Source organism: Solanum lycopersicum, chromosome 6 (genome assembly GCF_036512215.1).
Source record: "Solanum lycopersicum chromosome 6, SLM_r2.1".
NCBI classification, from domain to species: domain Eukaryota; kingdom Viridiplantae; phylum Streptophyta; class Magnoliopsida; order Solanales; family Solanaceae; genus Solanum; species Solanum lycopersicum.
In genome coordinates this window covers 26,525,014-26,539,715 of record NC_090805.1, presented here as the reverse complement: position 1 = coordinate 26,539,715, position 14,702 = coordinate 26,525,014, and the positions used below count along the sequence as shown (strand labels likewise).

At 34.3% G+C, this 14,702-nt stretch overlaps 1 long non-coding RNA gene across 2 annotated transcripts; it reads left to right on the top strand.

The window, feature by feature from the left end:
- The first annotated feature begins 1,580 nt into the window (after positions 1–1,580).
- Positions 1,581–3,137, top strand: LOC104647866 (uncharacterized). Of its 2 annotated transcripts, XR_011221569.1 has the most exons (3): positions 1,581–1,618; positions 1,725–1,860; positions 2,673–3,137. It is a non-coding gene; the product is annotated as an uncharacterized lncRNA (long non-coding RNA). The 2 variants fall into 2 exon arrangements; XR_011221568.1 differs by lacking the exon at positions 1,581–1,618 and having other exon boundaries at positions 1,699–1,860.
- Positions 3,138–14,702: the final 11,565 nt, after the last annotated feature.

Sequence of the window (14,702 nt, the reverse complement as noted above, 5' to 3'; positions counted from 1 at the left end):
ATGCTAGGCCAAACAAACAGAAATTCATGCTTCAGATTTCAGATGTCATATTCTTAGTAAATAAATGTTGCTTTCTCAGTTAACATGTCAATGCATGTTTTGAGCTATTCAATATTTCGTGCCTTTTAGCATCCTGGATATTCATTTGGGAGTAGATTTAGCACCGAGACATACCCTCAAAGTCTTTGAACTACGAGTCTGTAGAGGTTTATAATTCCTCTTAGTTGGGCATTAGATTTGTGATCACGCCTTAGATATCTGTATACTCCTGGAAAGTATATTGTTCTTCTCGATGGGACAAATATATTGGACTCCATGTTTAGCTCACAAGGTTTATATGGTTAATAGTAGTTCCCTAATCAGACTCATATTGCATTGACCATGTTTTCAGTATTTACATCAATATACAGTTCAGCATGTTATCTTCAAGATTAGTACTTGGTCATTGCATCAAGTTTAGTTTTCAGTTATACTTCAGCTTATTTCTCTATTAATCTTACAGGTATATTGTTTAGCTTAGCATATCTATATTTTGCATGCTCGATATATTCAAAGTATCGACGTAGATTTTTGTGCTACATCATTTTATGATGTAGGTTCACGCATCCAGCATCCAGCACTCCAGATCATACTTAGTTCGCTTCCATTCTGAATTGAGCAACTTTAGTGGTGAATCCTCATACTTCGGGGACAATAGGCATGCTTTACTTTTTCGTCTTTCTTTACGTTTTCAGTCCTATTGGAGTTGGCTAAGGCATGTATTAACTACTCAATTCAGTTAAAGGCTTTTCAAGCATAGTAATTGATTCAGCTCGAGTTTTTAAGTGTTATTTCAGTCATCACTAAACTCTTATTATATCTTACATGTTCAAATTATTGGTTTTTTCCAATTTCATTTATCCATTGTTTTCAGATTTTGCATATTACATGATTTTCTTAGTTATATTTAAGTATGCTTATGGTAGGCCAGACTAGAGTAAGCTTGGGATTACTTGTGATCCTAGGTCGCGAGTTACTCCTAGGGAGTAGCCTCAGGGTGTGAGAAAATTAATAGCTATTCAAATAATAAAGGGAAAATGCACAAGTATCCCCTCAACATATGCCCGAAATTCACTTATATTATACTAAGGTCCTATTACCCACCTGAACTTATTTTATAATTAATTTTCTACCGGTTTTCAGCCTTCGTGGCATTAGCTTGAAAAAAATGTCAACCAGCGTTGGACACACAAGATAGTGCCACATAGGTCGAAAAAGGGTAGAAATTATTAATAAAATAAGTTCAGGGGGTAATAGGTCTCTGAGATTTCGGACATAGACTGAGTGGTACTTGTGCATTATCCCAACAATAAATAATAATTTCTGATTTAAGTGAATAAATTTTCATTTCAATTTGTTTTACTATCCGACAAATTAGAAACCAATTTTCTTTTCCTCTTTAATAGCTAATATGACAATACAGTTCACACAATTTTCATTTTTCTCAAAAATTCTACTTTGTAATTACTGCATGTCATAATATACAATAACGACAAATTTAGTCTAGTTTAAAGTCTAACTTTTATGTTTCCAAGAAAACTAGATCACAATGATGTAAAAATAAAAATTAATTGGACAGGTTCGTTCTTTGCATATATAAACACACCGATAAGTGTATCATCTTTCACATAATTTTTTTCTTTCATTTGTTCGGTAAATAATCATCATCAAGTTTCTTTCTGCAGAAAAAAATGGTGTCTCATTCTAAATTCATTGCTTGTCGAGTATGCGACAAGGTATTTCTTCATGCTCTTCCATTGCTTTATCACTTCGATGAAGTTCATGGAAGAGCAGGTTATGTGGTCGCAACACAACGAAGTGGTAAGATCATACATGAATATATTAATTTAAATATTATTATAATTTGGTGTAATAAATCGATGTTCATTATTTATTTTGCCAATTAATTCTATTTGTGTCAAGTCAATTTCTTTGTGTTACCTCTTTTAGGACCAAGGATTTTTCATTTTGATTCGACACTAAATCACCCTCTTGATGGAGAAAACTTTGGTGTTTTAATTTGCTTAAGAACTTCCTTATAAAGGAAATAACTCCTAACTAGGTTGTTTCTCCCTTCTATATTTTTGGGTGAAAAACATTCTACATGGAGGCAAATCACCTCTTTTATTTAAGAAAGATGATCTTTTGAATTCTTAGTTTATGTGAAAACTTCCTTACAAGGGAAGCAATTCTAACTAGAGTGTGTGTTTTCTATATTCTCTTTTAGAAAATCAATTAATTAAATTTGAATGGCTAATCATATTTCTTAAGTAGAGAAAAAAATTGATTATTGGTTTACTTGAAAACATTTTTTAAAAGAAAATTTACTTTTAATAAGAATGTTTCTCCAAGATTGTTTCTCCATTCTCTTTAAGGGAGATAATTTATTCAGGTTCGTTCGATAATTCACCTTTTTTATAAGAGGAAGAGGATTTTTAAGTTCCTACTTTATTTTAAAAGTTCCTTATATGAAAAAGTGATTCCGATAAAAAATTTTGTAAATTAATTTTGAAGATGGAGATTCATTTTGGTTCGATTAGCAAATCACACTCCTTAAAACAATATTTATCAAAATGTTCCTCTTTTTTCGAGCTCATATAGAAATATTTAACTAAAATTCTATTGGTTTGCAGGTTACCCTGTGTCAAGGACAACACCCTTCAAGTTAAATTCTATACAATCTCAATTTGCTTCAAGACCAAATGATCATGCTAGTTTTCGTCCAATGATTGAAGAATCACATTCAAAGGGTCAAGCGTACAATGATAAGGAGTTGAACCTATTTGGTTTCACAAAGCCTTTTAACAAGCAACTGGACAAGTCCTTCAATTTTGAAAATATTGAAGACAAAGATCAAAATGTGGACTTGGAATTAAAACTCTAGAATATAGTCAAAAGACCAAAGGCGTGAAATAGCTCCTAAAAGTGTTTAGCTAGTGGTGTTCTCCCAAACTTAGGTTTTTAATGATGTTTTTCTTTATGAATATCTTAGTTGTCCTTCTTGTCATATCCATCTCTCCCCACCTCGCCTTTATTTTATTTTGAGTCGAGTCTTTTAAATATTGGTATAATAAAGTTTAAAACTTCTTAAAACAAAATTATTTCTCTCTCTTCTTTTTATCAACATGTTCAAGGGATAACTCCTAATAAGAGTGTTTCTCTACTCTCAATGCGCAAATAAGAGACCTCTTATTTAGATCACACGGATTACATACATTCCACTAGATCTTAATTTATATATATCTAATATATTAGCAAGATTAATTTAAATTTGTTTTCTCACATAGAGTTCATTAAATGAGGGAAGCTCTTCTGATCAAAGCTTCTCCATTCTCAAGGATCGAATACAAAACATTTAATTAAGAATTAAGGAATCACATTTATCCTATCATATCCTTTGCTAGTATGTGAAAGGACATGTCTAAGATTATGCGACCTCTCCATGAAATGCAATATTATTTTTATTTTTTTTTGGTTTTTCTTTATAATTTTGCTAAAAACTCAAGTAATTATATTTATATATACTCCCTCCATTTAGAAAAGACAATTTTTTTTTCCTTTTGGCAGTACTTTAATTTCAGATCTCCACATAACACAATTTTAGAGGCCACAAGATTAAAAAATATTTTTAAGTTTTAATACATTTGACATAACTTTAATTTAGGATCACAAGATTAAAATTCTTCTTTATTTTTTAAACTCCATGTTAAGTCAAACTAAGTTATTTTTTTAACGGGTGAAGTATATCAATTATATGTAATTTGTCAACATTTGATGGATGTTTAAGGGTTAAGTAGTCATTCACTTTTCTGTCTTCCCAATCACAACATGAGATACATACTTTTGATATCTTTTGACAACACAATTATCACATGAGTTGATATTGTCTAGAGACAATTGCCTATTTTCTAAGTACAACTCTTTTAAATATATTTAATTAAAAAGAAAAAGAAAAACTATTTTCCTTTCAATTGTTGTTTTTATTAGAACTTTATATTCATTTATGTGGCCTAATTTAACATACTTGTGACTTGAGCGAACATATAATTTCTTTTTGGTGTGTCTTTCCCCTCATACTCCATAGATTGTCTCAAGCATGCATAAACCATTCTAAAAATCCTTGCATCTACTGTCCTAGATTTTGCATTCCTCATTACCTAAGTTAAGTTTTGTTGTCATGTCATTGTTTTTTATGGTCGACCCTTTAGCTACATCAGTAACATGCCTCTATACATTTATAATGAAGTAACATTCAACAAACAAATGATCTCTACTTTCATCATGTCCATGGCAAAATACACAAGATTTTTCTACATCCATTCCTCAATCAATAGTCTATCACTTGTGAGTAATATATTCTGAAACTGCAGTCACATAGTGAATATGGCTTTGCCACTTGCGTCATTTTTAAACATAAATCATTTCTTGGTTGTTGGATAATAAGCTGGATATACATTTACTCGGTAATGATGCTTGTTCCTTTGGGTATTATTTGACTCTGGTATATATCATTGTCCTCGCTTCAATTATGTTTCTAATCATCCAGGAAGCTTGTTGTGGAAGAGGCATAGAATTAATATCCTGATAATTTATTTAATAAGAGCGGATCCACCTTATCCATAACTTATCCAACTTGTGAGCTAGGTCCCAGTGATTCTTTTTTGGGCAATTGCAGCTCTATTCCATAAGTTGATATTGATGACACTTAATCCATCTATGAATTTAGGCGGTACAAACTCTCTCCCAGGACACCAAGGTCGTCTTCGTTATCACATTAATTCCAGACCATATAGTAAGTTTCAACGGCCTTCACTACCTTTATAGGGATCGTAAAAAGTTGACTTCAGTATGCCTGAATACCAAAGAGTAATGATTGGAGGACCAGTTGTACTCTCCTAGCATATGGCAGTTTCTTAGTAGTCCATGATGATATATTAGTCACCATTCATTCAATTAGAGGTTGTATTTGTATTAAAGTCATCTTCTAGGTAAATAGTTGTAACACCCCAGAAAAATGATAGGTTAAGCCTAACGTAAAGGTTAAAAACCGTAAAATGACTCCCTAAATATTGATTAGTCAATTAAGGTTGAAATGAGATTTAAAAGGGTCAAAGACAAGAGGCAAGTTCCAAGGCAAAGGGATCAAGCCAAAGCCAGAGGCCAAGGCTGCCCCTAGCCTAGGCACACTGCCTCACCCTTCACGAGGGAGACTACGGATCGTGGTCCTCACCATGACTCTGAAGAGGGATCATGAAGCTTACTTGTCCATGGAATAATGGTCATCCTTCGGCATAGCCACTGCTCAACTTCACGAAAGGGACCACAGCTCGTGGAGACCTTCGAAGAGGAAACTTAGGCATGCTAGCTTGAGGGCGTGAAATAGCCTAGCTACCGCACACTGTGGATCATTAAGGGGCTCGTAAAGATGCCTTAGGCAAAGGAGCCTGTGCTCCAAAATCAAGGAAACTGCTCACCTTAATGAGGGGGACCTCGGATCGTGGTCCACACCACGGCTCGTGAAGGTGGGTCGTGGTCCTTGACGAGGTGACTTAAATGAAGGTTAGTTGGGTCATTTCCTTTTTGGTCCAATCAAGTGAGTTCGTTTTGGGTATTTTTAAGGTTATTATATAAGTTGATTTTAAGCCAAATTCACCTAACTTCAGTCATTACACTCGAACACCCAAATCAAATCAAAAACTCCCTCTTCTCTCAATATTTTTATCTCTAGACTCAAAGAATAAGAAAGGAACCATTGAAGCTACAGTTTGCGGATTTGAAAGGTTCTTCCCCAAATTTCTTGGAGTTTCTTAGTCATGGTATGGATGCTTTTTCTATGGATAGTTTCCACTCATAGAGTCCCTTCAAAGTTGTGTTTCAAGATATCAATTTACCTCAAACCTAGGGTTTTCAATTTATGACATGGATCTTCTTCCAAAACGTTTTCAATTGGTTATAATTTATAGTTTATTATGGTTGGATATGAAGAATTATAGTTGAATTAAAAGTAGTATTGTTGATTGATGGTGAAATTTCCCCATGGACCCACGTTTCCCCCAAATTGATAAAGTATGAATTGATGATGTAAGTTGGTTGATAGTAGAAACATGTGAATTATTGATTATGTTTATGGTGAGTTAGTTATTGAATCATGAATTGTATATGTTTATGTTGATTGTAATTTATGGCCCTTGAAGGGCAAAGTATGAGATTTTGTACATCTTTATGAGAATTGTGTATGAGCTTACAATTCCCCTACCCTCACACATGATCGTGTATGAATAATTATGAATATGGTAAGCTTGTTGTGTTTATTGAAAGGTTATTTTCATGAACACACTATGAATAAGATATGAAAGGTTTATTCACATGTTGATGATTCTAAGGTTGAAAGAATTCTCACCTAATGAATCCATGAGCTATTATAATGTTATGCTGGTTTGAGTGCTCAGTGTATTCTTACTTGAACATAAACTTAAGAAAAGACTTAATGTAAATTTTAAAGTGAATTATGTTTAGCAGCGAGTGGATATGAAATGTTATGGAAGCTTTTACACTAGAAAGTCTGGCTTTCCAAAGTAAGTATCTCATGAGATGGAAATCTTTTACGTTAGAACGTTTGGGTTTCTAGTAGCAATCTTCTTATCTGATAACTATATGCCCACATAGGTCCTTAGTTAGTGTATCCACCTAAAAGCTATTATGTTAGTTCTACCATAGGAAAGTAGGACACCTCTTTTCGGTGTAGGGGTAAGACAACGAATTCAATGTAGCTCAATATGGTCTATATTAGTTAAGGTCATATTTCTCTATATGATAAGAATATATGAATATGACAAGAACCTGAACTATAACAATGACTTCTTAAGAGGTATTACTTAGTATAAGTGGGGTTTTGGGACTCTATTTGTGTATTGCACAAGTAAGCTTCAAGAGTGGTAGTGGTAAGATTCTCTTATGCTATGAAAACTTATGAATTATGTATGTATGATATGTGTTGTTTTTAAGGATAATTCTACTTGCTACAAGTTATAATGCTTCCCTTGTATACGAGCATTGGCTATGAATGAAGTTAAGGTATGATATGTACAATGTTGGTGATATAAACATGGTACTTGGCATTTGGTAAGGTTATGGGCTCTTGTCTTTGCATTGCACTAGTATAGCTTTGGGTTGCTTATGATATGGTTTTTGACTTATGTTTCTTCACAAATAAGCATGATGGCTTTCAAACTTGATAAATGCATTATTTCAACTAAATGTCCCTTATATGCATGTTTTAAGGATTTTCTATGTGTGGCTTCCATACTTATTACATTATTATGCTAACCCATATTTCCTACCTTTTCTATAAGTATAGGTCCCGATCATTGAGGTTGTTTTTCTTTGGTTGAAGGCTTTGATCCAGTTCTTTCCTTGCCTTGGTGAGTCCTCAAGTTCGTGGATGGATTGTTCATTTTAGTTCATCTCTTAATTTCTATTTTTGATACTATGTTGTATATAGGGTTGTGACCCTAATATTGCATTTGATTGTATTAAATGTTTTTATAAGATAAAGTGTAGACTTCCATTCGATTTATGAAATGATTTCGATTGTAAAAGAAAAAGTTTTAAATTTTGTATGAGCCTCCTTGGGGGTCGAATATGTCGTGTTGCATCTAGAGCGTTCCCCTAGGTCATGACAAACTTGGTAATCATAGCACAAGGTTTAGAATGATTTTAGGATGATGTCTCATGAACCATGTCTATTGGAGTCTTTTACATGAGTGTGAAGCGCGCCATACTTATGAATGAGAGGCTATAAGATGCCTATGAACTTTCACTTCTTTCATTAATCTTTGGTCGTGCCTTGGAGTTTTAACTATATAAAGTCCTTCTCTAAACCCTTATCTTATGTATATAGGATATGACTACAAGAACAGAGACTAGAAGAAGGATGGAAGAGGAGATTATAAATGATGGAGTTCCTCCCCACGGTCCACAAGAGCCTCAAGTTTCTCAAGCCGTAATGATGTGGGGGCAATGAAAAATGTGGAAATAAGGTCGAATTTCCAAGTATTGACCCAAGATGTAACATCCCAAGTCAATAGAGATGCTAGAACTCCAGTAATCCCAATAAAAGTACAACCGCTTCAAGGATAAGGGATTTGACTAGAATGGATCCTCTTATATTTTATGGCTCCAAAGTGAAGAAGGACCCACAAGGGTTTATTGATTAAGTGTTTAAGTTGCTTGATGTTATGGGGGTGCCTTCCCAAGTGAAGGTAGAACTAGACGCCTACCAATTGAAGGGTGTGGCTCAAGTTTGGTATGAGCAATGGAAGGGTGGGAGACATGTGGGAGCAGGCCCGGTGGATTAGGAATTTCTCAAGTGAATCTTCCTTCATAATTTATTCCCCTTAGAGTTGAACAAACGAAAGATGCAAGAGTTCTAAATTTTAGGCAAGGGGGTTTGAGTGTGAAAGAGTATGTACTTAAGTTCATTCAATTATCCAAGTATGCTCCTACATTGGTTCCGTATTCTAGGGCCGAGATGAACAAATTTATTACGGGGGTATCGGACTTGGTATTAAGTAAATGTCGTTCGACAATGCTCATCCCAAGTATGAATATTTCACGTATTATGATTTATGCCGAAAAAATTAAGGAACAAAAGCTCAATCAAGTGAATAGGGAAGTGAATAAGGCAATGACCAATGATGAGAATTCTTCCAAGGGTAAATTTGAGAGTCAAGGTAGGCAAAGAAGAGGTTATCCAACCAAGGCTCCTCTAGAACTCATAAAGTAAACAAAAATAGGGTGTCTAACCCTAATCCACAAGGAGGAAATTATAGGGGTTCTTATATTGATAGGCCTAATTGTGGGAAAGTGGTAAGAAACATAATGGTAAGTTCCTAGTTGGCACGGATGGTTGTTATAATTGTGGAAAGAGCCGACATATAATGAGATATTGTCCCATGTTATAGGTTCAAGGGAAAGAGGGAAAATAAGTCCCTCCTAGTGGCTCAAATTTTGATGTTCCCAAAAAGAACCACTTATATAATTTTCAATCCCGAGGTGACCAAGAGAGTTCCCCGAATGTTGTGATCGGTATGTTACAAGTCTTTTTCCATTGATGTATATGCACTTTTATACCCCGGTGACACTTTGTCTTTTGTTACACCTTTTGTGGCTATGAAATTTGATATAATTGCCGATATGTTAGAAGAACCTTTTTCGGTTTCTACCCCGGTTGGTGACTTGGTAATGGCAAAAAGTTTCTATAGAAGTTGTCTTATTTCTTTGTCCCATAAATTTACCTTGGTGGATTTGGTGGAGCTAGACATATTGGATTTTGATGTGATCTTTGATATGTATTGGTTGCATATTTTCTATGCCTCTATTGATTGTAGAACCCCGAGTAGTCAAATTTCAAAATCCAAATTAGTCTATTTTAGAGAGGAAGGGGAAAAATTTTATCCCTGTAGTTCAATTTGTTTCCTGCCTCAAAGCTAAGAAAATGATCTCCAAGGTGTGTATTTACCATGTTGTTAGGGTTAAGGATGTTGAGTCTGAAACACCTTCCCTGTGAGTTTCCGGAAGTCTTTCCCGACATTCCTCCTAAAATGGGAAATAGACTTTGACATTGATTTTTTGCCGGATACACAACCCACATCCATTCCTCCTTATAGGATGGCTTTGGCCGAGTTGAAATAATTGAAAAAACAACTCAAGGATATGTTAGGCAAAGTCTTTATTCAACCGACTACACCATGGGGTGCTACGCTATTTTATGTTAGAAAATAAGATATGTCCTTTAAAATGTGTATTGATTACTGCCAATTGAACAAAGTGACTATAAAGAATAAGTGTCCCTTTCCTAGACTTGGCGACTTGTTTGATAAACTCCAAGAGGCTAACTATTTATCCAAAATAGACAATCGTTCGGGTTACCATCAACTAAGGGTAAGAGGGGTTAACATTGCCAAGATGGCCATTAGGATCCGGTACATCACTTTGAATATGTGGTTATGTCATTTGGGTTGACCAATGCACCGACGAAATTCATGGACATAATGAATAGAGTGTTTAGACACCACCTTGACATGTTTGTGGTCATGTTTATTGATGAAATTTTGATCTATTCAAGGAGTGAAAATGAGAATATGAACCATTTGAGGATTGTGTTGCGAGTCCTTAAAGATCACCAATCGTATGCAAAGTTTAGTAACTGTGACTTTTGTCTAAGGATCGTAGCTTTGATTGGTCATATTGTATCGAGCAAGGATATTGAGGTAGATCCTAAGAAGACGGATGTAGTCAAGGGTTGGCCTAGACCTCTAACTCTTACAGATGTCAGAAGCTTTTAGGGTTTGGTCGGTTACTATGGGATGTTTGCTGAGGGTTTTTCCCCCATTTCTTCTTCATTGACGACTTTAACTCAAAAGAAAGCTAAGTTTGTGTAGTCTGAGGCTTGTGAGAAAAACTTCCAGGTGTTGAAAGATAGACTTACATTCTCTCCGGTGTTGACCTTATTAGAGGGTACCGATAGGTTTGTGGTATATTGTGACGCTTCTCGAGTAGGTTTTGGGATGTGTACTTATGAAACATGGTAAAGGGATTGTCTGATGAAAATATCGAGGCACTATCTATATGGGGTGCATGTTGATGTGTTTACCGATCATAAGAGTCCTCAATATGTGTTTAGCCAAAAATACTTGAATCTCCGTCAAAGAAGATGGATAGAGATTTTAAAGGATTATGACATGAGTGTCCTTTTCCATCATGACAAGGCAAATGTAGTTTTGGATGCCCTAACTCGATTAACCATGGAATGTCTGGCCCATGTAGAGGATAGGAAGGAGTTAGTTTGTGACGTACATATGTTGGCCTTGTTAAGTGTCCAACTAGTGAATTCCACCAACGGTGGTGTCATGGTCCATCATGGTTTCGATTCATCTTTTGTGGTTGATTTGAAGTCAAAACAACACATTGATCCCATATTGATGGAGTTGAAAGAGTCAGTATTCAATAAGTTTGTTGAGACTTTCTTCCAAGGGGGAGATGGGATATTAGGTACCAAGGTAGATTATGTGTTCCGTATGTTGATTACTTGAGGGAGAAAATTTTAGAAGAGGCTCATGGTTTAACTCGATTCAATTGTATACAAATTAAAATTTTATGCAAATATACAAACATAGACATTGATACACATACATATTAGTTATATTTATACAATTATCTATCCGATATAAATATACAATCGATGTGATTTTATACAAATCAGATGTCAGTGATTTATACAAATCAGATGCTTCATAGTAAACATAGTTTGATATGGACCGCAAATAGCAAAACTATGGCTATAGAGCGCTAGTATAATTTTTATGTTCTCTATTCCTAAAATTTGTTCTTTAAAAAATTGAGGGTACTTTATCTTGATATTATTTTCGCATGAAAAGAAGTGAGCAAAGGATATTTCTATGGAGTATTAGTTTTAGATTGGTGTTTATATTTTGGACGTAAAGAGAATATGTGTGAACTTTTCTCGAATAAATGCGATCCTTGATAATGAACCACTCTAAAGCAAACGATATTGTTTGCCTAACTTTCTAGTTAAATTATTCGTAACTAACTTAACCTTTATATATATAATTAGTTGTGTTTCTATTGCTAAATAGGATAAGCGGTGAATTTTGTTCATAATTACACAATTTATTTGTTGTTGGTAAAGGTTGAGTTAGGTGGTGGTTAGTACATGGGTTCAGAATATATTGACAGCTCAATGGTAAGGAATATATATATATATATATATATATATATATATATTAACTTATGAACCCCTAACAAAATTTATTGACAGCTCAAAGGTAAAGAAGGGGCGGTGGAAATGTTTTTCACACTAGTGTTATGGGTTCAAACTTGTCATGATCCAAAATTACAGTATCATCCCTATGTTCATTGCTATACCATCATTTGCTCTGTTATACTCAATGGACGCTCCAGAACAGGGGGCGGCTCCAGAGGCGCTGCCGCAGGTGCCAGCACCGACGTAAATTGCCCACCCCGCTCCTCATCAAAAAGAGTGTGTGAGACTTCAAAGGGACATTCACACTTTGATTCGTGAGCAACTTCACGAGAACATTGTGAAAGGGGAAATGGCGGTTGTCCGTGCACTTTCCGGAAATGACAGAAATATAGTCCAGTGCCGCTAAACTGGATAAAGCTATTATTCTAATCTAGACTATAAAAAAAATATGTATGTGAATTCATATCAATTATTCATTCTAGGGAATAGAGACATACAAATTAATCATGTGCCAAGAACCAGATTTGAACTAGTGACACGAGGATTTTTGGAATCTATGTTCCCAACAAATAGGTAAGTCAATCCAATACTTTTACCAATTTAATTCAATTTCTTAAGTAGAAAGATAAGAGAAAACATAATATCGAATCACTAAGCCATTTACATGTATGAAATGCGGAAACCTAAATTACTATCCCAAGATTTAGTGTCATAAGTACAAGAGTTTCTACAGTAGGATACAAGTCTAAACTAATATGAAAATCTAAACATAAGAAATATCTTATTAGAATACTAAGGTAACCTAATGAATAGGGGTAGATTGAAGAAGTGCGCCATAGAATATCCCAAGAAGTGCACCACAATTCCAAACTAATATTCAAAGCTCCAAAAAGGTTCCAAAATTGAAATCCAATTTGCACCACAAAAGAATGCAGCAAGTGTAGTATGAGTACGAAATCACGTGTACCCAATATATCTCATTGACCGACAACTAAGAAGCAGAGACGGGAGTTTATAGAAAAAAAAATAATTCCTTAATAATATAACTTTATATTACACTTACCAGTCGAATTTCATCACATAGAGGTAATCAAATATCAATTACTTTCGAACCACCAAATAAAAAAATAATCATCAAGATGTCATGAGATGCAATGCAATATAACACCATGAAATGATATGTCTCAAAATACCGAATACTCTCTCAATTGTATATACATGATACTCCTCAGAAATACATCGAGAGTTCACGACTAATGGGGACTCGCGAGGTCCGTATACATACACGAATGATCTTCAGGTGTCTGTGCAGACGATCTCAATGCACTATCATAAAATCAAACAATTTCCGCATGGACGGTCTCCACGTGTCCAAATTATAATCTTAACATCTCACCATCCCCAACACGGACGATCTCCACGTGCCCAACTTATACTCAATCTCATGTTAATGCATGTATACAATATTATTTCAACAAAGGGGATGATGATGCATCTCAATCAATTAATATCAGCATAATACACAATCACCTTAATTATCATAACTATACGGGTGCAATGAGGAAAAACTCAATCACACAAAGAATTCAAGTCGATAATAAATCAGATATTGGCCATATGCTTTGGCATTCTCGGTTTCAACCCGCATTCTATAGTAATAAACTTTCCTTTTATATCACATGTACTCGTACCAATGCCTGTCACACCATTGGTATGATACCCCATATTTCACCCTTACCCATTATCTAATTCGTTTTTAATCTTTAACTAGGAAAACGTCCTTCAACAAGTCTAAAAGTCTTAACATACCTCGAATGATGAACATATGTCATGAATCTCAAGATCCCGTCTTTCCCTTTCCAAAGCGTCAACACGTTCACAATCTATCACATATGCATGTTTCATAAGTAAGTGATTATGTAGATACCCATATTGCTATACATCTAGCCTAGATTCCGGAATCACTCCAATATTATAGAGCACGAATTTATAGTCAAGTTCCTAATTTTGTACCAATTAATATACCAAGTCTCGTATTTCCTAAATTTGAAGCCTATGACGAAGTCCTAATTTCTTCAAATATCATAATTTTAATAATAGTCATATAATACAATAAACCTAATATTTAATTACCTATCTTAATATATCAAAATCTAATAATTATGTAATGAGAATAAAGATAATTCAACGAGAAACCATATTCCTAGCTTGGATGATGAACCAAATGTGAAATTTTTTTTAATTAAACTATACTAATCCATCATAATATAATGTCCTTAATAATTACAGTATCACTGAACATCAATAACGTCTTAATACTACTTGCCATCAATGCTTGTTATGACTAAAATTTTGTCTTCTTTATTTTGGGGCCTATTTTATGTCAATTATTTTACAACAGAAACACGTAGTGACGAAAGCCACTTTCCCTAATTAATGATAATGTATATAGCATCCCAAAAATCTCTTGAAAAGTTGAATATGATATAATGGCCAAAATATAAATGCAAACCAAACTATTTTACCAAAATTAATATCGTGATTGGTCAAACAATTTAACTACTCTAAATTATCAATTTATATTAATATGTTTAATGTATAACTCAAATTACTAACCTAAAAGAATAAGAGAGAACCTCTACTCAATAATAAGTCAATATCAATTGTCTAATTCTAAAGAATTTCCACATAATCAACAATTTTCAACAACACCCAACAAGTTTTTCCTTTAAAATAATAATAAATTAATGTATACCTACTATTAAGAATTCATTCCTGTAAGACAAGAGGTTGAACTCACTTTACCTGAAGAATTTTTTAGAATTGTTGTCGATGTTGAGATCGACTTTTCTCCGAAAATTTCAATCGCAATGGATTT